Below are 25,623 nucleotides of genomic sequence, written 5' to 3'. Positions count from 1 at the left end.
CAAGGAGAACACAGCAGACCTGGTTGGGGAATATGTCACAAATTCTTGGTAACTTCCCTTGTGGAAGATGCAAAGCCTGCCCACATCTACAAAAAAGTAATCAGTTTTACAACCCTATAACCTCCAAATGGATGAAAGTTCGTCATTTCATTAATTGTAATTCTAAATTTATCATCTACATGGCCACATGTGAATGCGACCTAACCTATATAGGCAAAACAAAGAGAGAACTGAAGAAGCGCATTCTTGAACATCTTGGTGACATCAGACACAATCGAGATACTCCACTATCAAGACATGTCAATATGGTTCATGCAGGTAATACCAAGAATTTGAAATTTATTGGAATTGATAAGGTAATTCCTTCACCTAGAGGAGGGGACACTGATCGGCTATTGTTGCAGAGGGAGAGCCGTTGGATCCATCAGTTGAACACGGTATCCCCCTCTGGCCTCAATGAGCAACTAAATTTTGCTTGCTTCTTATAACCTGGCCTTATTCTGGTGACGGTTAGGTAGATAGTGGAGGTTGTAGCGGACCTCCTGAGGTAGTGTCACCATCCCTAGTTAGGGCATCTGTAGGCCCAGGAGGTTCGTGAGCGGGACCGCCCTTTTTAGGGCTGACCATTCCGCCTAGGAGTAGGGCTAAGAGCTAGAATAGGGTCGTATAGGTCCCTAGGCCCCGCTATCTCCACACTCATCTTCCCCTTAGGGACTCCCTCTTCACCACCCCTCACCTCAATACATATAGGGAGTCATCCCTATAGCCCTTTATCAGTGTCTCCTCCAGATTTAATTATTTGTCCCCTCTCTTCTGAGTGTGCCCTACTGAGAACTATCATATTTCTCATTTACTGACTAATAGAATATCTCCCTTGGGCAAAAGACTATCACTGATGGAGATATTTTAAGGATACAATCAGGACAACATCTTCGGGTTATTATTCGCCACGATAATCAGTGGCTAAGTGTCCCATTTAGTGTAGGGATACGTTGCGATTCTAACCACCTCTTTGTATCCTTATATTAATACTTCCATTGGGCCCACTGAATAACTTTTTCCTTTTTGCTACCTAATTACTATTATTAATATTTTTTCCAACTTGTATAAATCATCATATATACAATTAATCTAACACCCTATCCACTTACCACTATGGTTGTGACTGTGGGTTCGGTGTTTTGATACAATTAGATATGCTATGGGTGTTTTCGAGTGACGGGACTCTATGTACTGAGTGCCAGAAATCACTGATTTACTTTGTATCTTCTTTTGCTGGACCGAGTGCGGCTCGGAGCACAGGGCCACGCCCCTCCCTACTGACGTCAGACGGGGGTGTGACCGCTCTGACGCGGCACAGCAATGGAAGTGGATATTACGTCAGACGCCGCTGACACGAGTTGACAGCGCTCTGAAGCCGAACAGTCCGGCTCCCTGCTAATGCAGGTACGCGCTGCACCGCATATGTGCCGAAAAATAGAGACCGTGAGTACCCCGCTGAGCGGTTTTCACCCCTATCCCTAGCCTTGCCTCCCCTATAGTAGGATCAATTGGCTGAATGGGATTTTTTTGCATTTTTTCCTTTTAGGTAATCTGACATGCCCATGGAAGGCTGTGAGTAAATGCATAAAATATGGGGAGAATTTTCTTTTGCAGGAACGAGTACTATGAAGTGTATATACAATATGTGTATCTTTCTTCTTCTCCTCTATAGGTTCCTGTGGTCTCGCGGCTGAATCATATATCCATCTGGCTGGGTTTTTTCATTAAGATTTAAAAAGGCATGCCTGATATCATGGGCTGCCATCCCCCCTGGATATACTATGATTGAGTAGGAATTTTCACATGTAACACCAAGTTCTTGGACTGAACATAAGTGTGTGGCTTTTCTGCATTATAGCACCACACTAGTTCGGCCACTACATAAGCTTTACCCCTGATGACGTCACTATATTGTGACAGAAACGCGTTGGGCATCCTTATGTTGAGGTGTATAATTCTTGATACTATTCTGTAGAGTTATCCATGGTGAGGCTGGATTTTTAGCTCCCGGATAACCATTGTTCACTAATTATATCCATGGAAGGACTGCTATAGCCTTCTTTTGAATATATTCGGCCATTTTTAGACTTTGGTCTACACACTTGGTTACACTTGGTTTTGTTATTTGATTTTTTATCTATAATCAGTAAAAGCTAAGTTTTAGTTTCTCCCCTTTCTTGCCTTATTACTAGTGCAAGATCTGTCTTTGTACTCCGGTGAAAACCTTTTTTCTTTTAAATCAACTGGTGGCAGAAAGTTAAACATATTTGTAAATAACTTCTATTAAAAAACCTTAAACCTTCCTGTACTTATTAGCTGCTGAATACTACAGAGGAAATTCTTTTCTATTTGGAATGCTCTCTGATGACATCACAAACACAGTTCTCTCTGCTGACATTATTATAATAATAATAATGCTTTATTTATTGTTGTGGGATTTGAACCTAAGTCCCCAGCAGTGCAAGGCAGCAGTGCTAACCACTGAGCCACCATGCTGCCCTTAGCATACATCTGCTTTGCATCTGCTATGCATCTGCTATGCATCTGCTATGCATCTGCTATGCATGGATGCTAAAATGGACAGAGATGTCAGCAGAGAGCACTGTGTTCGTGATGTCATCAGTGTTCCAAAAAAAAAGGAATTTCCTCTGTAGCATTCAGCAGCTAATAAGTACTGGAAGGATTAAGCTTTTTTAGTAGAAGTAATTTGCAAATATGTTTAACTTTCTGCCATCAGTTTATTTAAAAGAAAAAAGGTTTTCACCGGAGTACCCCTTTAAGGGGTTAGAGAGGAATACTACCCCTTCAATGAAGGAGGCAGTGATAACGCTAAGTCTTAAGCCAGGAAAAATGAACATGAACCTGATGCGTATAGGCCAATCTCACTGCTAAATACCAATATGAAGATATTGGCAAAGACCTTGACAGTGAGATTGGTGAAGGTAATGCCTTTATTAATATCGAAGGATCAATGTGGATTTATGAGTGATAGAACTATGGCGCATAACGTCAGAATACTGTTCGGAAATCTGCAAATGAAAGGGGGGGGGAACCGCTCCATCTTGTCATTGGATGCTGTTAAAGCCTTTGACAGGGTGGAGTGGTCCTACCTCTGGACTGTAATGAGGGGATACGGGTTTGGTGAAAATTTTATGAAATGGATGGGAATTCTGTATAAGGCTGGGTTCCCATTACGTTTTCCCCCATACGGGAGTGCATATGGCAGGGGAGAGCTAAAAACTTGCGCTCCCGTATGCCTTTCTATGAGCTTCCGTATGTAATTCATTTCAATCAGCCGACTGCAGTGAAACTTTCGGTCCGGTCGGCTCATTTTTACCCCATATGCACTTTTACAACCAGACCTAAAACCGTGGTCGACCACAGTTTTAGGTGCGGGGAAAAAGCGAGTACGGGGCAAAAATGTTTCACTGTGGTCGGCTCATTGAAAGGAATTACATACTGGAGCGCATAGAAAGGCATACGGGAGCGTATGAGGTAAAACGTAATGGGAACACAGCCTGACTCCCCCAGGGCATTGGTTTTGGTGAACGGTGTTCAGTCATAAGTTGAACAGAGGAGCCAGACAAGGCTGTTCTCTGTCCCCCCATATCTTTGCCCTATATACTGAACCATTGGCAACAAGAATTAGAAATATGAAGGAGGTGGAGGGGTTTGGATGTCGGGGGACAGAGGACAGAATATCACTTTTTGCAGATGATATTTTGCTGTATATCCAGAGTGCGCAACAGGCATTAGAAAGGATTATAGAGGAAATAGGGGAATTTGGGAACAAATCGGGATTGAATATAAGCTGGAACAAAACTGTATTGATGCCACTAGATAAACAAATATCCCAAGGGAGAAGGAGAAATTTTTAAGTATTTGGGTATAAATGTTGGAAGGCAAGTTTCAAAATATCCGAAATTAAATGTCTGGCCCACTCCGATAAAGGCAAAAATAAAAATCTGGATAGGTTTACCACTTGTATGGCAGATAGGATCTACTTATTAAAGATGATAATCTTGCCCCAGATTTTGTTTGTGTTGACCAATAGCCCGGTATGGCTAGGAGAACTAATATTTAAGGAAATTGAAGCTATGGTAAGGGAACTGGTTTGGAAAGGGAAAAAACAGGAAAGAAATTAGGACACTTATGTAGGGAAATAAAGGATGGAGGACTAGTGGTTCCAGATTTCAGATTATATTATATAGCGGCACAGTTGAGGTATGTAAAGAAATGGAAGGAAACAGATTCCTTCACCAATATGGTAAAGGAAAAAAAAGAGGCGTGTGAGAATTCGGGAGAATTTTTGGAATCCAGGCTGGGTGGAAAGGAACCAATAGCAGTGATGGTGGATAAGGTATGGGAACGAATGAAAAAAGTAATGAAGGTGGAGGGATAGAGGATAAGATGCCTGATCGTGGGGGTCCCGCCGTTGGGGACCCCCGTGATCTTCCACGCCGCACCCCGTTAGAATCAGCCCCCGGAGCGTGCTCGCTCCTGTTCTGATTACTGGCGATCATGGGGACGGAGCATAGTGACATCACGGCTCCGCCCCTTTGTGACATCACGCTCCGCCCCCTCAATACAAGCCTATGGTGGGGGCGTGAGAGCTGCATTGAGGGGGCAGAGCGTGACATCACACAGGGCGGAGCCGTGAGATCACTATGCTCCGTCCCCGTGATCGCCAGTAATAGGGGATAAGATGTCTTAGCGCCGGAGTACCCCTTTAAAAACAGCTATTTCCAGGCTATAGAGAGCCTCAATAGGGGTGTAGAACACTTTGCCTTGCCATAACACGCATAAGGAGTTTGCTTGGGTAGTGAAATAATACTGTTATTCAGTATGACATGCAGATTAGGCAGCTGAGTTGGGAGAGTATGGCATCATAATTGAAGAGATTAAAGAGATTTTTTTTACAGTAATACACCCCAGTACGGTTGCAATAGAAAAAGCATACTCTCTCACTCTGAACTGTCCCGGCCTGCACTATGGTTGCCTGCAGTCTTCGAATGGGGAGTGCTTCCTTTGATGATCTCAATTGGCAGACTATGAAACAACTTCTAAACTCTCCCTGCCTGCAGTGATGCAGGCTTGAGGTCAATGGATTTCCCCTGTGCTGATTGCAACACTGATTAGTGACCACACAGTGTCTGCTCTCTCTCTAGCCAGAACGAATGCGGGCTTGAGGTTAATGGATTGAGGTGACTGCTGAATTATATATATATATATATATATATATATATATATATATAATTAATTTTTGATACAGCTTTTTCATTCTGTTCACACTTGTATATGTTAGTATCTGTGTAAGCTTTAGTATGGGACCTACATCCCCCCATGATGTAAGGGTTAATTCCCTAGCTGGGTGTGCTTTTGAAAGGTTGGTCCCATACTTAAGTTTGAGAACTGGGAAGTGATGCAAAGTCCAGTGGAAGTCACAGTGTGCTGCGAAACGGTCGTTGGCCTGTCCTTCCGTCTCCACTCCCGATGTCTGTGTATCCCCATATGTGAATAAAGAAGAAATACTTTCAGCATATCGATGTGCCATGAATTTCCTTCTTTGAAGCTATACTTTGATGTTCCTCTACAGTCTACTTCACTGAGCACCGACTGGCTGAATTCAGGTATTGCAACTACCTCATTCCGAACTACCTCCGAATTCACAGGTTTTAAAAGGTGGAATTTGCAGCAGTTCCGACAGCACTTCCATAGTTTGGTATGAACTTTGAGTCTTGTGCTACTTGGGTCTGAGCATGCCTACAAACCTGTTACACACCTGTGCTTTATTAACATGGAGGAGGATATGCCGGGAGAATCTAGTTTGCAACAGGCACCGAACTACTCGGGGCTCTCACACGGTTGGGATGGAGTGGACCAGTTCTTCATTCAATGCAACACTCAGGAAGAACTACAAGTGCTGAGTACACGTGCATTGGAATACAAACTTACCTCTCTGGCTGAGAAAGAAAAAAAATTGTTCTGGACAGTTAATTCGTTAGTCATACAGCCAGAGTGAAAGAGCACCAAGGGATCTTCGATCATATAAAAAGATCTCTCAATTCTATGATGACCCGGAGTTTTTGCAGCAGTAGAAAGAGATTCACAAAGAGTATGCACTTAAACTGACTAGATTAATCCTGAACCGCATAGAAAAAGAGTACTCTGCTATCACAGAGAAACTCCTAAGAACAAAAATGGAGTTGAAAACTAGGATGGCTGAATCTCAATTTACTAATCTGAACAAACGCATTGAAAAACGCCTCATACATGTACAAGCGGATCTTAAAGAAAGGAAGAAAGATACATTTCTAAGAGATAAATTAGACTATGATTCAAAGTCTTTGATTGGCAACAAAAGCATCCTTGCAGAAGACGTCCGAGACCACCAGGCTGCCGCAACAACTACTGGACCACAGACTCGGAATCGGACTCTAGCGGCATAGAAAAAACCTGATGGACCCTCCACCAACGCTTCATCCAGTCAGGTGGCTGTGAATGAGGCACCCCTTTAGGCGGAGGACGTGGAGGGATCGGTCAAAAACCACGAAACACAGGCACAAAACGGAAACAGGTTACCTAGAGACAATAGGTTCTCCTGTTCTGAATAACACCACAAATGTGAGTACGAATTTATCCTGCATTGAATTTAATGTCATCAATTTAACATATGTCACACTATCAAAAGATTACCTAGCTCTACTAAGCAAGGGTTTGAATTTCTGTCTAGCCAGCCAGTTTAATCCTGTACATTTTGAGGTTGATCTACTTAGGGCAGTACGCAAAATTAATTTAAATAATTTCTTTTCTTCTTCTGCTGGAAAGGTTGAGTCAGTGGAGAAACCAATGGGTGAAACAGCGATTTGTGTGGGACCCTTAGGTTTTTCTATGAGTCCCCAGTTTTCGGATCAAGATAGGGTTATATTGTCCACACTATGTGATTTAGCAGGTACCCCAATTCAGGAGGAAACACAGGTGAATTTCTTTAGTGGAGGTAAACCCTCCAACTTTTCTCCCCCTTAGCCACTGGTAGTGCACTCGATCTGTTTCTCGAGTATGTCATCAGGGACGTTAAGTCTTTGATGTATCCTAAAGTCAATTCTAATCTGTACCCAGAGTTAGAAGCATTAAAGTGGTTACAGACCTGTGAGGATATAATAGTAAAACCAGCAGATAAGGGGGGCAATATTGTATTGATCCCCCGAGAATTCTATCTTGAAGAGGCACATAACCAATTACTTGATAAAAACACGTATGAACCATTGATAACTGACCCCACCATTGATTGTGTGGGTAGGGTGCGCTCACTTTTGAGGAGTGGAGGAGGGACTCATGACAGCTAAATTTTCTGAAAAGCTATTGGTGGAAAATCCAAAATGACCTTATTGGTACTGGCTACCCAAGATCCACAAATCGTTGGAGCACCCCCCTGGGAGGCCGATAGTGGGAGGCAGAGGTTCAGTTACTGAGCCTATATCTAAATATCTTGATTGCTTCCAGCCTCTCCTCGATGGTGTCCCGTCCTACCTCCAGGATTTTTATGTATTTTGTATGGGATGAGTCCTAACATCTAGCTAGTATAGAGGTGGAGAGTCTGTACACCCGCAGGATGCGGGTGTACAGATGATCCGCAAACAGCTATCCTACACATCCGGGGTAAATAGAAAAATGGGGAGCTTTATTTGTGAACTTCTTATGTTTACACTGCAAAGAACCCCAACATTAGACATATGAAATTATTCTATTGTTACATAGACGATATAATAGTGTGGGATGGTTCAGAAACAAAATTCAATGAGTTCATAGCATATCATAATCAGAATACATTTAACATGCATTTTACCAGTGTTTTCGGGGGTAAAATACTCACATTCCTTGATATTTGCCTAGATGCCTCAACAGGACAATTATCAACCAGAGGTTTCCGCAAGGAAACTGTAACTAATTCCATACTGAGTTATGAACATTTTCATCCTGATTATGTTAAAACATCACTCCCTTATGGACAAATGGTATGACTATGTAGGATCAATGATAATCTGACTTTCTTTGATCAACAGCCTGAAGAATTATTAGGGCGATTACGCGAGAGAAAATATCCTGAACCTTTGTTGCAACAAGCATACAAAAAAGCGAGAGCGTTGGAACGCACTTTGGAAGAAGCGGAGACGTAACAGTGGAAAAAATCAGGAAAAACGCTTTATATTTTCTTTTGAGTATAGTCCGCAGGAGCTCGAATTTAAGGGATAAACTTGTAAAAGGTTGTGTAAACATGACCCAAGAGGGCTGGCTATCTGGACAGACCCCCAGGGGAAATTTCAAATGTGGCTCGTGTCACTGGTGTAATTTTATGTCCCCAGGTCTAGTAGTACAGCTAGGAGGGGTTACGTGACGAGTTAAACAACTGATTACATGTTGTACCAAGTTGGTCGTCTATGCCATAAAATGTGGCCATTTTTACATAGGCAAAACTATCAGTCCTGACACCCTGGGTCTAATGGACCCAGGACGTACATGTACGTCCGTGGGAATTTCGGTCCCCGCCGTGCACCGGGTAGGGACTGGACTGGGGTGACTGCTGATATTGATCAGCAGGCAACCCGCGCAAATGCCCAGGGAGGTCATCAGACCCCCCTGTCGGTGATCGGCGCAAATCGCAAGTGAATTCACACTTGCGATTTGCGCCTATTCCGGGTCATAAGGGTCTATGGTGACCCGGTGACCTGGAAGATAAGGTGGATCACGGTTGTCCAAGACACCTACGATCCCCCTGAAGGGATAGGAGGGAGGTGGCAGGGGTGCCACCCCTCCTATCCCTGCTATTGGTCGTCAAAAGCGACGACCAATAGCAGATCGGGAGCGGCGGAGTTAACTTTTGTTTTTTTACTGTAGCACTCTAGATCTTGCAAAACTAAAACTACTAGCATGCCCACACAGCTGTTTGCTGTCTGGGCATGCTGGGATTTGTAGTTTTGCAACATCTGGAGGTCCACAGTTTGGAGATCACTGTGCAGTGGTCTCTAACTGTAGCCCTCCAGATGATGCAAAACTGCAAATCCTAGCATGCCCAAACAGCAAACAACTGTCTTGACATGCTGGGAGTTGTAGTTGCATACCTCCAGCTGTTGCATAACTACATCTCCCAGCATCAGTACATGCTGGAAGTTGTAGTTTTGCAACAGCTATAGGCACACTGGTTGGAAAATACTGAGTTAGGTAACAGAACCTAACTGAAGGGTTTTCAACCAGTGTGCCTCCAGCTGTTGCAAAACTACAACTCCCAGCATGCACGGTCTGTGAGTACATGCTGGGAGTTGTAGTTTTGAAACAGCTTGAGGTTTGCCCCCCATGTGAACGTACAGGGTACATTCACATGGCCAGGTTTACAGTAAGTTTCCTGCTTCAAGTATGAGCTGCAACAAATTTTTCGCCGCGCCGCAAATTTCTAGCGGGAAGCTCACTGTAAACCTCTGCCAGTGCGAATGTACATTAAAAACACTACACTACACTAACACATAATAAAGGGTAAAACACTACATGTACACCCCCTTACACTGCCCCCCCCCCAAAAAAAATGAAAAACTTATTGTACCACAGTGTTTCCAAAATGGAGCCTCCAGCTGTTGCAAAACAACAACTCCCAGCATTTCCGGACAGCCGCTGACTGTCCAGGCATGCTGGGAGTTTAGTAACAGCTGGAGGCACCCTGTTTGGGAACACCCCTGTGTCCACCCCTATGCAATCCCTGATTTAGTCCTCTCATTTCGGAGCCCTGTCGTATTTCAAGGAAACAGTTTAGGGCCACATATGGGGTATTTCCGTACTTGGGAGAAATTGCACTACAAATTTTGGGGGTCTTTTTCTCCTTTTACCCCTTATGAAAAGGAAAAGTTGGGGGCTACACCAGCCTGTTAGTGAAAGAAAAAAAAAATTTGATATATTTTTTATTTTCACAAATGTGAAAAAGACCCCCAAAGTTTGTAATGCAATTTCTCCTGAGTACGGAAATACCCCATATGTGGGTGTAAAATGCTCTGCAGGCGCACAACAAGGCTCAGGAGTGAGAGCGCACCATGTACATTTGAGGCCTAAATTGGTGATTTGCACAGGGGTGGCTGATTTTACAGCGGTTCTGACATAAATGCAAAAAAAGAAATACCCACATTTGACCCCATTTTGGAAACTACACCCCTCACAGAATGTTAAAAGGGGTATAGTGAGCCTTAACACCCCACAAGTGTTTAATGAAAATTCTTCAAAGTTGGATGGAAAAATGAAAAAAAAAATTTCACTAAAATGCTGGTTTTACCCAAAATTTTTCATTTTCACAAGGGAAAATAGGAAAAAAGCCCCCCAAAATTTGGAACCGCATTTCTTCTGAGTAAGAACATACCCCATATGTGGATGTAAAGTGCTCTGCTGGCGCACTACAATGCTCAGAAAAGAAGGGACGCCATTGGGATTTTGAAGAGAAAATTTGTCCGAAATTGAAGGCCACGTGTGTTCACAAAGCCCCCATAGTGCCAGAACAATGGACCCCATTTTGGAAACTACACCCTTCTTGTAATGTAATTAGTGGTACAGTGAGTATTTACGCCCCACAGGTGTCTGACAGATTTTTGGAACAGTGGTCCGTGAAAATGAAAAATTCAATTTTTCATTTGCACAGCCCACTGTTCCAAAGATCTGTCAAATGACAGTGGGGTGTAAATACTCACTGCACCCCTTATTAAATTCTGTGAGGGGTGCAATTTCCAAAATGGGGTCACATGTGGGGGGATCCACTGTTCTGGCACCACGGGGGGCTTTGTAAATTCACATGGCCCCCGACTTCTATTCCAACCAAATTCTGTCTCCAAAAGCTCAGTGGCGCTCCTCCTCTTCTGAGCAGTGTAGTGCGCCAGCAGAGCACTTGACGTCCATACATTGGGTATTTCCATATTCAGAAGAAATGGGGTTACAAATTTTGGGGGTTATTTTCTCCTATTACCCTTTATAAAAATGTAACTTTTGGGAAAAACCAGCATTTTAGTAATTTTTTTTTTTTCATTTACACATCTGACTTTAACAAAAAGTCGTCAAACACCTGTGGGGTGTTAAGGCACACTGTACCCCTTGTTGCGTTCCTTGAGGGGTGTAGTTTCCAAAATTGTATGCCATGTGGGGGGGGGGGGGGGGGTTGCTGTTCTGGCACCATAGGGGCTCCCTAAATGCGACATGCCCTCCAAAAACCATTTGAGCAAAATTTTATTTTCAAAAGCCAAATGTGACTCCTCCTCTTCTGAGCATTGTAGTGCGCCAGCAGAACACTTGACCTCCACACATGGGGTATTTCCATACTCAGAAGAGATGGGGTTCCAAATTTTGGGGTGCATTTTGTCCTATTATCCCTTGTAAAAATTCTAAATTTGAGGGAAAACCAGTGGAAAAATATAAATCATTTACACATCCAAGTTTAACGAAAATTTGTCAAACACCTGTGGGGTGTTAAGGCTCACTGGGCCCCTTGTTACGTAACTTGAGGGGTTTAGTTTCCAAAATAGTATGCCATGTGTTTCCTAAATGTGACATGCCCCCCAAAAACCATTTCAGAAAAACTCACTCCCCAAAATCCCACTGTCGCTCCTTTCCTTCTGAGCCCTCTACTGCGCCTGCCGAACACTTGACATACACATATGAGGTTGTCACGATGCCGGCTGGCAGGTAGTGGATCCTCTGTGCCAGAGAGGGATGGCAAGGGCCGCGCTAGTGGACCGGTTCTAAGCCACTACTGGTTTTCACCAGAGCCCGCCGCAAAGCGGGATGGTCTTGCTGCGGCAGTAGTGACCAGGTCGTATCCACTAGCAACGGCTCACCTCTCTGGCTGCTGAAGATACTGAAGATAGGCGAGGTACAAGGGAGTAGGCAGTAGCAAGGTCGGACATAGCAGAAGGTCGGGGGCAGGCGGCAAGGTTCGTAGTCAGGGGAGATAGCAAAAGTACTGGTACACAGGCTATTAAACACACAATACGCTTTCACAAGGCACAAGGGCAACAAGATCCGGCAAGGGAGTGCAAGGGAGGAGACTAGATATAGCCAGGGAACAGGTGGGAACCAATTAAGCTAATTGGGCCAGGCACCAATCATTGGTGCACTGGCCCTTTAAGTCTCAGGGAGCTGGCGCGCGCGCGCCCTAGAGAGCGGAGCCGCGCGCGCCAGCACATGACCGCAGGAGACGGGAACGGGTAAGTGACCTGGGATGCGATTCGCGAGCGGGCGCGTCCCGCTGTGCGAATCGCATCCCCAACGGCCATGGCAGAGCAGCGCTCCCGGTCAGCGCTGACCGGGGAGCTGCAGGGAGAAGGACGCCGTGAGCGCTCCGGGGAGGAGCGGGGACCCGGAGCGCTAGGCGTAACAGTACCCCCCCCCTTAGGTCTCCCCTTCTCTTTATCGGGTAACTGCCTCCCCTGGGATGAGGACACCGGGAAAGGATGGAGGGATTCCTCAACGGCAGGCAGAACCGCAGGAGTAGGAATGGGGAGAGAGGGCAGAGGGCGAGACCTGGCACGGGGCAGTGTGACACCAGGACGAGGACCATGAGGGGACACAGAAGCTTGCCTGATGGAACTGGGAGGGGGGGAGGGGCATTTCCTGTGGCAGGCAGAGTCCTTAATGACCTTAGGGGGACCGGATACAGGAGGAACCACAGAGTTACGGCAAGGGTTACTGGGAACCGGTTTTAGACAGTTCTTGGCACAAGAGGACCCCCAACTCTTGATCTCCCCAGTGGACCAATCCAGGGTTGGGGAATGAAGTTGAAGCCAGGGAAGTCCAAGGAGAATTTCCGAGGTGCAATTGGGGAGGACCAAAAGTTCAATCCTCTCGTGATGAGATCCGATGCTCATAAGAAGGGGCTCCGTGCGGAAACGTATGGTACAGTCCAACCTGGCTCCGTTGACCGCGGAAATGTGGAGTGGCTTGACAAGACGGGTCACCGGAATACGGAATTTATTCACAAAGGACTCCCGAATAAAATTCCCAGAAGCTCCAGAGTCCAGGCAGGCCACGGCTGAGAGGGGAGAGCTGGCTGAAGTGGAAATCCGAACAGGTACCGTGAGACGTGGAGAAGCCGACTTGGCATCAAGAGACGCCACACCCACGAGAGCTGAGTGCGAGCGTGCGTTTCCCAGACGTGGAGGACGGATTGGGCAATCCACCAAAAAATGTTCAGTACTGGCACAGTACAGACAGAGATTCTCTTCCTTACGGCGATTCCTCTCTTCCAGGGTCAGGCGAGACCGATCCACTTGCATGGCCTCCTCGGCGGGAGGCCTAGGCGCAGATTGCAGTGGAGACTGTGGGAGAGGTGTCCAGAGATCTAAGTCTTTTTCCTGGCGGAGCTCTTGATGCCTCTCAGAAAAACGCATGTCAATGCGAGTGGCTAGATGAATGAGTTCATGCAGGTTAGCAGGAGTCTCTCGTGCGGCCAGAACATCTTTAATGTTGCTGGATAGGCCTTTTTTAAAGGTCGCGCAGAGAGCCTCATTATTCCAGGATAGTTCAGAAGCAAGAGTACGGAATTGTATGGCGTACTCGCCAACGGAGGAATTACCCTGGACCAGGTTCAGCAGGGCAGTCTCAGCAGAAGAGGCTCGGGCAGGTTCCTCAAAGACACTTCGAATTTCCGAGAAGAAGGAGTGAACAGAGGCAGTGACGGGGTCATTGCGGTCCCAGAGCGGTGTGGCCCATGACAGGGCTTTTCCAGACAGGAGGCTGACTACGAAAGCCACCTTAGACCTTTCAGTGGGAAACTGGTCCGACATCATCTCCAAGTGCAGAGAACATTGCGAAAGGAAGCCACGGCAAAACTTAGAGTCCCCATTAAATTTGTCCGGCAAAGACAGGCGGAGGCTAGGAGTGGCCACTCGCTGCGGAAGGGGTGCAGGAGCTGGCGGAGGAGATGGTTGTTGCTGCTGTAGCTGAGACTGAACTTGCTGTAGCTGTGACTGTTGCTGCTGTTGCTGTGACTGGAGCTGCTGTAGCTGCGACTGGAGTTGCTGTGTCATGGTGGTCAAGTACGACAGCTGGTGCTCTTGTCGGGCGACCAATGTAGGGAGGTCGGCGGCAGCTGGCAGAGGAACTTCAGCGGGATCCATGGCCGGATCTACTGTCACGATGCCGGCTGGCAGGTAGTGGATCCTCTGTGCCAGAGAGGGATGGCAAGGGCCGCGCTAGTGGACCGGTTCTAAGCCACTACTGGTTTTCACCAGAGCCCGCCGCAAAGCGGGATGGTCTTGCTGCGGCAGTAGTGACCAGGTCGTATCCACTAGCAACGGCTCACCTCTCTGGCTGCTGAAGATACTGAAGATAGGCGAGGTACAAGGGAGTAGGCAGTAGCAAGGTCGGACGTAGCAGAAGGTCGGGGGCAGGCGGCAAGGTTCGTAGTCAGGGGAGATAGCAAAAGTACTGGTACACAGGCTATTAAACACACAATACGCTTTCACAAGGCACAAGGGCAACAAGATCCGGCAAGGGAGTGCAAGGGAGGAGACTAGATATAGCCAGGGAACAGGTGGGAACCAATTAAGCTAATTGGGCCAGGCACCAATCATTGGTGCACTGGCCCTTTAAGTCTCAGGGAGCTGGCGCGCGCGCGCCCTAGAGAGCGGAGCCGCGCGCGCCAGCACATGACCGCAGGAGACGGGAACGGGTAAGTGACCTGGGATGCGATTCGCGAGCGGGCGCGTCCCGCTGTGCGAATCGCATCCCCAACGGCCATGGCAGAGCAGCGCTCCCGGTCAGCGCTGACCGGGGAGCTGCAGGGAGAAGGACGCCGTGAGCGCTCCGGGGAGGAGCGGGGACCCGGAGCGCTAGGCGTAACAGAGGTATTTCCTTTCTGGAGAGAAATTGGGTTACACATTTTACGAAGATTTTTCTCCTTTTGCCCCTTATCTCCTTTCAATAACTGGGTCTACAAGAACATGCCAGTGTAAAAAATTAAGATTTTGAATTTTCTCCTTCAATTTGCTTCTATTCCTGTGAAACACCTAAAGGGTTAACAAACCTTTTGAATGTCATTTTGAATACTTTGAGGGGTGCAGTTTCTATAATGGGGTCATTTAGGGGGTATTTCTAATATGAAATTCCTTTAAATCAAATTTCGATTTTAAAAATCTTGTGAAAAATTGGAAAAATGCTGCTATACTTTGAAGCCCTCTGATGTCTTCCAAAAGTAAAAACATGTCAACTTTATGATGCAAACATAAAGTAGACATATTTTATATGTGAATCAATATAATTTATTTGGAATATTCATTTTCCTTTTTAGCAGAGAGCTTCAAAATAAAAAAAAATGCAAAATTTTAAATTTTTTCATCAAATTTTGGAATTTTTCCCCAAGAAATGATGCAAGTATCGACAAAATTTTACCACTAACATTACATAGTATGTCATGAAAAAACAGTCGCGGAATCAGAATGAGAGGTAAAAGCATCCCAGAGTTATTAATGCTTAAAGTGACAGTGGTCGGATGTGCAAAAAATGGCCGGGTCCTACAGTGAAAATTGGTTGGGTCCTTAAGGGGTTAATGTCTGGTTTTATGAACATGTCTGATCTATAACTGCAGGGAAGGGCTCTCCTAGGTTGATTAACTACATCCGGGAATGCCATGGAGGAGATACAAAAACTATGTCCTTCATGGGATTAGTTTGGATTCAAAATCTTATAGGAGGAGGTAACAATTAAAATTATTATTAAAACATTATTAAAACAAGAGACATCCATTATTCTTAAAACACAAACATTAGGAAATCTGGGACTTAATGAACGTAAGGATATCAATATACTGTGTAGATAATCTGTGATATATACAGACACATTATATTTCTTTTTAGTAGATTCTTTCCTCTATCTGTTGCAATATATTTTTATTACTTTATCCTATGACAAATATAGATCTTTGATGCACTTTGTATGTTCAGGTCATATTGGATATATTTCCTGTTACATTTTTAATTAATTTTTGATACAGTTTTTTCATTCTGTTCACACTTTTATATGTGAGTATCTGTGTAAGCTTTAGTATGGGACCTACATCCCCCCATGATGTAAGGGTTAATTCCCTAGCTGGGTGTGCTTTTGGAAGGTTGGTCCCATACTTAAGTTTGAGAACTGGAAAGTGATGCAAGGTCCAGTGGAAGCTGCGGTGTGCTGCAAAACGGTTGTCCTTCCGTCTCCACGCCCGATGTCTATGTATCCCCATATGTAAATAAAGAAGAAATACTTTCAGCATATCGAAGTGCTGTGAATTTCCTTCTTTGAAGCTATGCTTTGATGTACCTCTACAGTCTACTTCACTGAGCACCGACTGGCTGAATTCAGGTATTGCAACTACCTCATTCCGAACTACCTCTTAATTCACAGGTGTTATAGGGTGGAATTTGCAGCAATGCCGACCCCACCTCCTTAGTTTGGTATGAATATATATAGGGCTGTGACATCAGAGGGCTGGCTGCTAATAGACTGCATGCTGCCTTCCCAGACTTCTTTGCCCCATGTCCTCACACGTGTAGCTGCCATTTTAGCCCCCTGGCCCACACAAAATGTAGTGAATGAAGCAATTCATTACCACGAAGCGGGAGGAAATTTGGATTAGTTCAGAATCAAATTTATCATGAAATTCGGAACAAATTAGACTTCGTAAACTTCGATTCACCCATCTCTAGTTATATGCTACCAGGGGTAGCACATTGGTCTGTATAGGTAGAAAAAACAATGGTTTGAAAACCTTAAAATTAGACTTTATTTGGATAATCTATGTATGAAAAGCCATGAAACCCTCACATTTTATAAAACCTCTTTTATTTAACTATTAAGCCTTTTTAAGTCTTTGAAAAGTGTAAAGTTCACGAATAAACTATTGCAATATAGCTTCATCCATGGTGTAAAAGAGAGCATTATATATTGATGTTGTGTGTAAATTACAGCATTGTTATCTTGGAAGAAGTGCCTTCCCTTCTGCTATCTTGATCATTAGCTGAAATTGAAGTTCTAATGAAGTCGCTAACTTAGTAATTTTCATGCCAGGATTCATTAGTCTGACTTGAGAAGTGTGAGATAGATTCTCTCCTTTTTGCATGCTATAATTCAGGATCTGGCCCTCTCTCTCCCTCCTCAGAATAAAATGCTGTTATAGAATTGTGTAAGAATAGTCATTTTATTTAACGTTCATTGCCACAAAATTCATATAGATGATAGATAGATAGATAGATATGGGATATATATTAAAGGGGTGATCCAGCGCTAAACATCTTATCCCATAGGAAAAGGGATAAGATGTTAGATCGCTGGGATCCCGCTGCTGGGGACCTCTGCGATCTCTCCTGCAGCACCCCCATTTTTCAGCTGCACAGAGCGAGGATCTTATGACAGGCGGTGCAGGGGATGGAGTATTGTGATGTCACAGCCCCGCCCCTTGTGACATCAGGATCTGCCCCCTCAATGCATAGACTTGCATTGAGGGGGCTGGGCGTGACTTCATGAGGGGTCAGAGTGGTGATGTCACAATACTCCGTCCCCTCCTGCGCCCGTCATCAGCCACAGAGTGATCCTCGCTCTGTGCAGCTGAAAAAAGGTGGGTGCTGCAAGAGAGATCGCAGGGGTCCCCAATGGCGGGATCCCCACGATCTATCATCTTATCCCCTATCCTTTTGATAGGGGATAAGATGTTTAGTGCCGGAGTACCCCTTTAACCACTAAGGTGAATGCAATGATATTTTTGGTTTGGAAAATTTGACTATTACCACTCTTTCTCTATTACAGTATTTATATGATATTTTTATAAAGGAATTGAATAGTCATAGTCCGGTCCAGGTATTCCTTGTATTGGTCAAATGTTTTATTATAATACATTATTCAGTATGAATATAAGAGTTTGCAAACAGTTAAAGCGTACCTGTCAGATCCCACACAAAAAAATTTACTCAGTACCTAATCCAGACCATGTACATCTAATTTTTATGCCTCTATCACCTATATTTATTATGGAAAATACCTCTTTTCATTAGCTCACAGTGTTAGAAATTCTCTTAGGGGAACGGGACATGTCCCTCCCTTGTGGTGGTGGTAGGTGATTGGTGTGTCTGCTCATGCCTCATGCTGCCGGACAAGCCTGATGCTGCTGCAAGACTGGTTAGTTTCTCAGTAGGTATGGGGATCCCTAGTGGTGTCAATAATACTTATCAGCTCTTGAAATGAAAATTCTGTGGTATGTTTTTTTGAAACTAGGCAACATATTGCCTCTCATATGTATTGCCTATAAATATAGGAATAAGTTAACAACTGCGTGTTACTATTTCCCATGTCAATGAGATATAAGATGAGGAAATGCAACATCCAGCTGTCAAAGAGACAAGGGAGAAACAACACAATACAGAGTTCTAGAATAGAGGTTCCTGAAATGTTATGACTTAGGGAAGTATAAGTATTTACTGAAATTTTTACTAAAAAGTCAAGAGGGCTGAAAAGTCCTCTTGAAATTCATGGGAATGTTTTCTATTACAATAGATGTGAAATAAGCATGTATTTTCTGAAGACACAGAAAAGATTGTGTAAGGAAAGCTTTCATTTCTAATTGTAAGCAAATGAAAATTATATTAAAGTGCTAACACGTAACAATGCTGGGGGTTCATATACTCCTGTGATTTTGTTGATCATACAAACTTGGGGAAAAGTACAGTCAATGGTCTATGTTCCAAGCATTTTCATGTCAGTTTGTCATGGTTTGTGTAATTTCAATTGTAGTGGTAGATGGAAAAGCATGCTTCTTCATCTGGAGTACTTGTAGCATGTTGTTCTCATACTATTAATGGTGTAAACAATAAAAATTATCATAGCATACCACATGTGTTACAATAGAGACTTTTTTTGAATATATTATGTGCACTATGTAGTTATATACACTATTTTACCAACAAAATTGAAAGAAATTGCATTACTGAAACCAAATGTGAAATTCCATGAATTTGATAGATGAATGTCTTTTTTAAATTGTACTATGTAACTATTAGTTAGTTCTTGATAAGATTTGATATACTAAGATAATATGTACAGTACATTGCTTTTTATTTAGGAACACTTTGATGCAGGTGTTGCATTGGCCCCTTGAGCTTGAGTGTCATCAATTCTTGTATAAGCTTATGTTTGTAGCTGCTCTGATGGACTAGTAAACTGCAATAGAGAAAATGCACTATTACAAAATGGGTGCTGACTAGGGATGAGCGAATCAAGTCTAATAAATCCGAATTCATAACGAATTTCAGAAAAAATCTGATTTGCAGCAAATGCATATCTCGCGTGAATAGCTTCATTAACCACTTAAGGACGCAGAACGTAAATGTACGTCCTGGTGAGGTGGTACTTAACGCACCAGGACGTACATTTACGTCCTAAGCATAACCGCGGGCATCGGAGCGATGCCCGTGTCATGCGCAGCTGATCCCGGCTGCTGATCACAGCCAGGGACCCGCCGGCAATGGCCGACGCCCACGATCTCACGGGCGTCCGCCATTAACCCCTCAGGTGCCGGGATCAATACAGATCCCGGCATCTGCGGCAGTTTGCGATTTAAATGAACGATCGGATCGCCCGCAGCGCTGCTGCGGGGATCCGATCATTCAGAACGCCGGACGGAGGTCCCCTCTCCTTCTGTCTCCCGGCGTCTCCTGCTCTGGTCTGTGATCGAGCAGACCAGAGCAGGAGATGACCGATAATACTGATCTTTTCTATGTCCTATACATAGAACAGATCAGTATTAGCAATCATGGTATTGCTATGAATAGTCCCCTATGGGGACTATTCAAGTGTAAAAAAAAATGTAAAAAAATGTAAAAGTAAAAAAAAAGTGAAAAATCCCCTCCCCCAATAAAAAAGTAAAACGTCCGTTTTTTCCTATTTTACCCCCAAAAAGCGTAAAAAACATTTTTTATAGACATATTTGGTATTGCCGTGTGCGTAAATGTCCGAACTATTAAAATAAAATGTTAATGATCCCGTATGGTGAACGGCGTGAACGTAAAAAAAAAAAAGTCCAAAATTCCTACTTTTTTAATACATTTTATTTAAAAAAAAATTATAAAAAATGTATTAAAAGTTTTTTATATGCAAATGTGGTATCAAATAAAAGTACAGATCATGGCGCAAAAAATGAGCCCCCATACCGCCGCTTATACGGAAAAATAAAAAAGTTAGAGGTCATCAAAATAAAGGGATTATAAACGTACTAATTTGGTTAAAAAGTTTGTGATTTTTTTTAAGCGCAACAATAATATAAAAGTATATAATAATGGGTATCATTTTAATCGTATTGACCCTCAGAATAAAGAACACATGTCATTTTTACCATAAATTGTACGGCGTGAAACCAAAACCTTCCAAAATTAGCAAAATTGCGTTTTTCGTTTTAATTTCCCCACAAAAATAGTGTTTTTTGGTTGCGACATACATTTTATGATATAATGAGTGATGTCATTACAAAGGAAAACTGGTCGCACAAAAAACAAGCCCTCATACTAGTCTGTGGATGAAAATATAAAAGAGTTATGATTTTTAGAAGGCGAGGAGGAAAAAATGAAAACGTAAAAATTAAATTGTCTGAGTCCTTAAGGCCAAAATGGGCTGAGTCCTTAAGGGGTTAAACTCCATTTAGTGTGGTCCAGGCTCCAGGGTATCTAAAATGGCGGATCCACATGTGAGGACATGGGGCAAGGAATCCTGGGAAGGCAGGAACAAGGGTAGGCGGGATGACCCTGAATCACTTGCGACATGCAGCCTATCAGCAGCCAGCCACCCCTGTGGTGTCATAGCCCTATATAATCGGCAGCAGTCTTGCGGCCAGTCACTTCAGCCTTCTAGTGCAGAAAGAGAAAGGGACAGACAGCAGTGTGTCTTGCACAGAAAAGCATTTTTACAGAAACGATTCACCACAAGCCTAAATCCAGCCTAGAAGCACTGATAGGTAAGTGAGTGAGATTGATAGAGAATTGCAATTTTGGGTGTAGTACACAGCGACTGTGTGCAGCAGTACTGGTGTGTACAACAATTAAAAAGCTAATAGTAGCCAGCCAGTTATGGTGAGCAGAGCACTAAAAGCATATTGACCTCCATTAAGTGTAACCTGTGCGTATTTCTAAGCGGTGTATCATTTTGTTTATGTTCAAGTCTTAAGGGCCTAGATACTGTGAAAGGCCAGGCAAAAGTACACACCTGCTGGTGTTGTACACAAATACTGTTTTAACCCCTTAAGGACCAGGCCATTTTATACCTCAAGGACCGGAGCGTTTTTTGCAATTCTGACCACTGTTACTTTAAACATTAATAACTCTGGAATGCTTTTAGTTATCATTCTGATTCCGAGATTGTTTTTTCATGACATATTCTACTTTAACTTAGTGGTAAAATTTTATGGTAACTTGCATCCTTTCTTGGTGAAAAATCCCAAAATTTGATGAAAAAATGAAAATTTTGCATTTTTCTAACTTTGAAGCTCTCTGCTTGTAAGGAAAATGGATATTCAAAATATATTTTTTTTGGGTTCACATATACAATATGTCTACTTTATGTTTGCATCATAAAATTTATGAGTTTTTACTTTTGGAAGACACCATAGGGCTTCAAAGTTCAGTAGCAATTTTGAAATTTTTCACAAAATTTTCAAACTCACTATTTTTCAGGGACCAGTTCAGTTTTGAAGTGGATTTGAAGGGTCTTCATATTAGAAATACCCCATAAAAGACCCCATTATAAAAACTACACCCCCTAAAGTATTCAAAAAAACATTCAGTAAGTGTATTAACCCTTTAGGTGTTTCACAGGAATAGTAGCAAAGTGAAGGAGAAAATTCAAAATCTTCATTTTTTGCACTCGCTTGTTCTTGTAGACCCAATTTTTGAATTTTTGCAAGGGATAAAATGGCGAAAATTTTTACTTGGATTTGAAACACAATTTCTCTCGAGTAAGCACATACCTCATATGTCTATGTTAATTGTTCGGCGGGCACAGTAGAGGGCTCAGAAGGGAAGGAGCGACAAATGGTTTTTTGGGGGCATGCCGCATTTAGGAAGCCCCTATGGTGCCAGGACAGCAAAAAAAAACACATGGCATACCATTTTGGAAACTAGACCCCTCAGGGAACGTAACAAGGGGTAAAGTGAACCTTAATACCCTACAGGTGATTCACGACTTTTGCATATGTAAAAAAAATATATATTTTTTTTACCTAAAATGCTTGGTTTCCCAAAAATTTTACATTTTTAAAAAGGGTAATAACAGAAAATACCCTCCAAAATTTGAAGCCCAATTTCTCCCGATACAGAAAACACCTCGCATGGGGGTGAAAAGTGCTCTGCTTGTGCACTACAGGTCTCAGAAGAGAAGGAGTCACATTTGGCTTTTTGAAAGCAAATTTTGCTCTGGGGGCATGCCGCATTTAGGAAGCCCCTATGGTGCCAGAACAGCAAAAAAAAACACATGGCATACCATTTTGGAAACTAGACCCCTCGGGGAACGTAACAAGGGGTAACGTGAACCTTAATGCCCTACAGGTGTTTCACGACTTTTGCATATGTAAAAAAAAAAATGTTTTTTTTACCTAAAATGCTTGTTTTTCAAAATGTTTATATTTTTAAAAAGGGTAATAGCGGATAATACCCCCCAAAATTTGAAGCCCAATTTCTCCCGATTCAGAAAACACCCCATATGGGTGTGAAAAGTGCTCTGCTGGCGCACTACAGTTCTCAGAAGAGAAGGAGTCACATTTGGCTTTTTGAAAGCGAATTTTGCTCTGGGGGCATGCCGCATTTAGGAAGCCCCTATGGTGCCAGGACAGCAAAAAAAAAACACATGGCATACCATTTTGGAAACTAGACCCCTCGGGGAACGTAACAAGGGGTAATTTCAACCTTAATACCCTACAGGTGTTTCACGACTTTTGCATATGTAAAAAAATATATATATTTTTTTACCTAAAATGCTTGTTTTCCCAAAAATTTTACATTTTTTAAAAGGGTAATAGCAGAAAATACCCCCCAAAATTTGAAGCCCAATTTCTCCTGAGTACGGCGATACCCCATATGTGGCCCTAAACTGAAATACGACAGGGCTCCAAAGTGAGAGCGCCATGCGCATTTGAGGCCTAAATTAGGGACTTGCATAGGAGTGGACATAGGGGTATTCTACGCCAGTGATTCCCAAACAGGGTGCCTCCAGCTGTTGTAAAACTCCCAGCATGCCTGGACAGTCAATGGCTATCTGGCAATACTGGGAGTAGTTGTTTTGCAACAGCTGGAGGCTCCGTTTTGGAAACAGTGGCGTACCAGACGTTTTTCATTTTTATTGGGGAGGGGGGTTGTATAGGGGTATGTGTATATGCAGTGTTTTTTACTTTTTATTTTATTTTGTGTTAGTGTAGTGTTTTTAGGGTACAGTCGCACGGGCGGGGGTTCACAGTAGTTTCTCGCTGGCAGTTTGAGCTACGGCAGAAAATTTGACGCAGCTCAAACTTGCAGCTGGATACTTACTGTAATCCTCCGCCCATGTGAGTGTACCCTGTACGTTCACATTGGGGGGGGGGGGGGGGGGGGAATCCAGCTGTTGCAAAACTACAACTCCCAGCATGTACGGTCTATCAGTGCATGCTGGGAGTTGTAGTTTTGCAACTGCTGGAGGCTCCGTTTTGGAAACAGTGGCGTACCAGACGTTTTTCATTTTTATTGGGGAGGGGAGGGGGGCTGTGTAGGGGTATGTGTATATGTAGTGTTTTTTACTTTTTATTTTATTGTGTGTTAGTGTAGTGTAGTGTTTTTAGGGTACAGTCACATGGGCGGGGGGTTCACAGTAGTTTCTCGCTGGCAGTTTGAGCTGCGGCAGAAATTTTGCCGCACCTCAAACTTGCAGCCGGATACTTACTGTAATCCTCCGCCCATGTGAGTGTACCCTGTACGTTCACATTGGGGGGGGGGGGACATCCAGCTGTTGCAAAACTACAACTCCCAGCATGTACGGTCTATCAGTGCATGCTGGGAGTTGTAGTTTTGCAACAGCTGGAGGCACACTGGTTGTGAAACACCGAGTTTGGTAACAAACTCAGTGTTTTGCAACCAGTGTGCCTTCAGCTGTTGCAAAAGCTACAACCCCCAGCATGTACGGACAGCGGAAGGGCATGCTGGGTGTTGTAGTTATGCAACAGCGGGAGGCATACTACTTTGGCTGGGGATGCTGGGGATTGTAGTTATGCAACAGCTGGAGACACACTGGTTTGCTACTTAACTCAGTGTGCCTTCAGCGGTTGCAAAACTACAACTCTCAGCAGTCACCGACAGCCAACGGGCATGCTGGGAGTTGTAGTTATGCAACCACCAGATGCACCACTACAACTCCCAGCATGCACTTTAGCTGATTGTGCAAGCTGGGAGTTGTAGTTACACAACAGCTGAAGGTACACTTTTCCATAGAAAGAATGTGCCTCCAGCTGTTGCAAAACTACAAGTCCCAGCATGCCCATAAGGGCATGCTGGGAGTTGTGGTGGTCTGCCTCCTGCTGTTGCATAACTACAGCTCCCAGCATGCCCTTTTTGCATGCTGGGAGCTGTTGCTAAGCAACAGCAGGAGGCTGTCACTCACCTCCAACGATCCTCGCTGCACAGGTCAGTCCCTCGTCGTCTCCGCCGCCGCCGCTGCTCCTGGGGCCCCGATCCCAACAGGGGCGCCGGGGATCGGGGTCCCCAGCACCCGGGGTGCACGTCCCGCACCCGCTCACGTCCTCCGGAAGAGGGGCGGAGCGGGTTGCGGGAGTGACACCGCAATCAGGGCGATCGTGAGGTGGCACCAGTGCCACCTCACCCCTGCTGGCTCTGGCTGTTCGGGGCCGTCTCTGACGGCCCCGATCAGCCAATAATTCCGGGTCAGCGGGTCACTGGAGACCCGATTGACCCTGAATCCGCCGCAGATCGCTGGACTGAATTGTCCAGCGATCTGCGGCCATCGCCGACATGGGGGGTCATAATGACCCCCCTGGGCGATATGCCCCGATGCCTGCTGAACGATTTCAGCAGGCATCGGGGACCGGCTCCGCTCCAGATGGTTGCGGGGGGCCGTTAAAACACATGACGTTCTCATACGTCATGTGTCCTTAAGGACTCGGAAATGGAGACGTATGAGAACGTCATGTGTCCTTAAGGGGTTAAGCATACTGGAGCCCATTGTCCTCCCCACATAAGTGCATACCACATTCATACATCTAAGTGGTGTACTATGTTGTTCCTGTTAAAGTCTTAAGGGCCTAGATACTGTGAAAGGCCAGGCAAAAGTACACACCTGCTGGTGTTGTAGACAAATACTGTTTTAAGCATAGGGGAGCGCATTGTCCTCCCATCATAAGTGCATACCACATACATACATCTAAGTGGTGTACTACTTTGTTCCTGTTAAAGTCTTAAGGGCCTAGATACTGTGAAAGGCCAGGCAAAAGTACACACATGCTGGTGTTGTACACAAATACTTTTTTAAGCATACTGGAGTGCATTGTCCTCCCCACATAAGTGCATA

Source organism: Hyla sarda, chromosome 5 (genome assembly GCF_029499605.1).
Source record: "Hyla sarda isolate aHylSar1 chromosome 5, aHylSar1.hap1, whole genome shotgun sequence".
Classification (NCBI taxonomy): domain Eukaryota; kingdom Metazoa; phylum Chordata; class Amphibia; order Anura; family Hylidae; genus Hyla; species Hyla sarda.
This window is presented reverse-complemented; position numbering follows the sequence as displayed.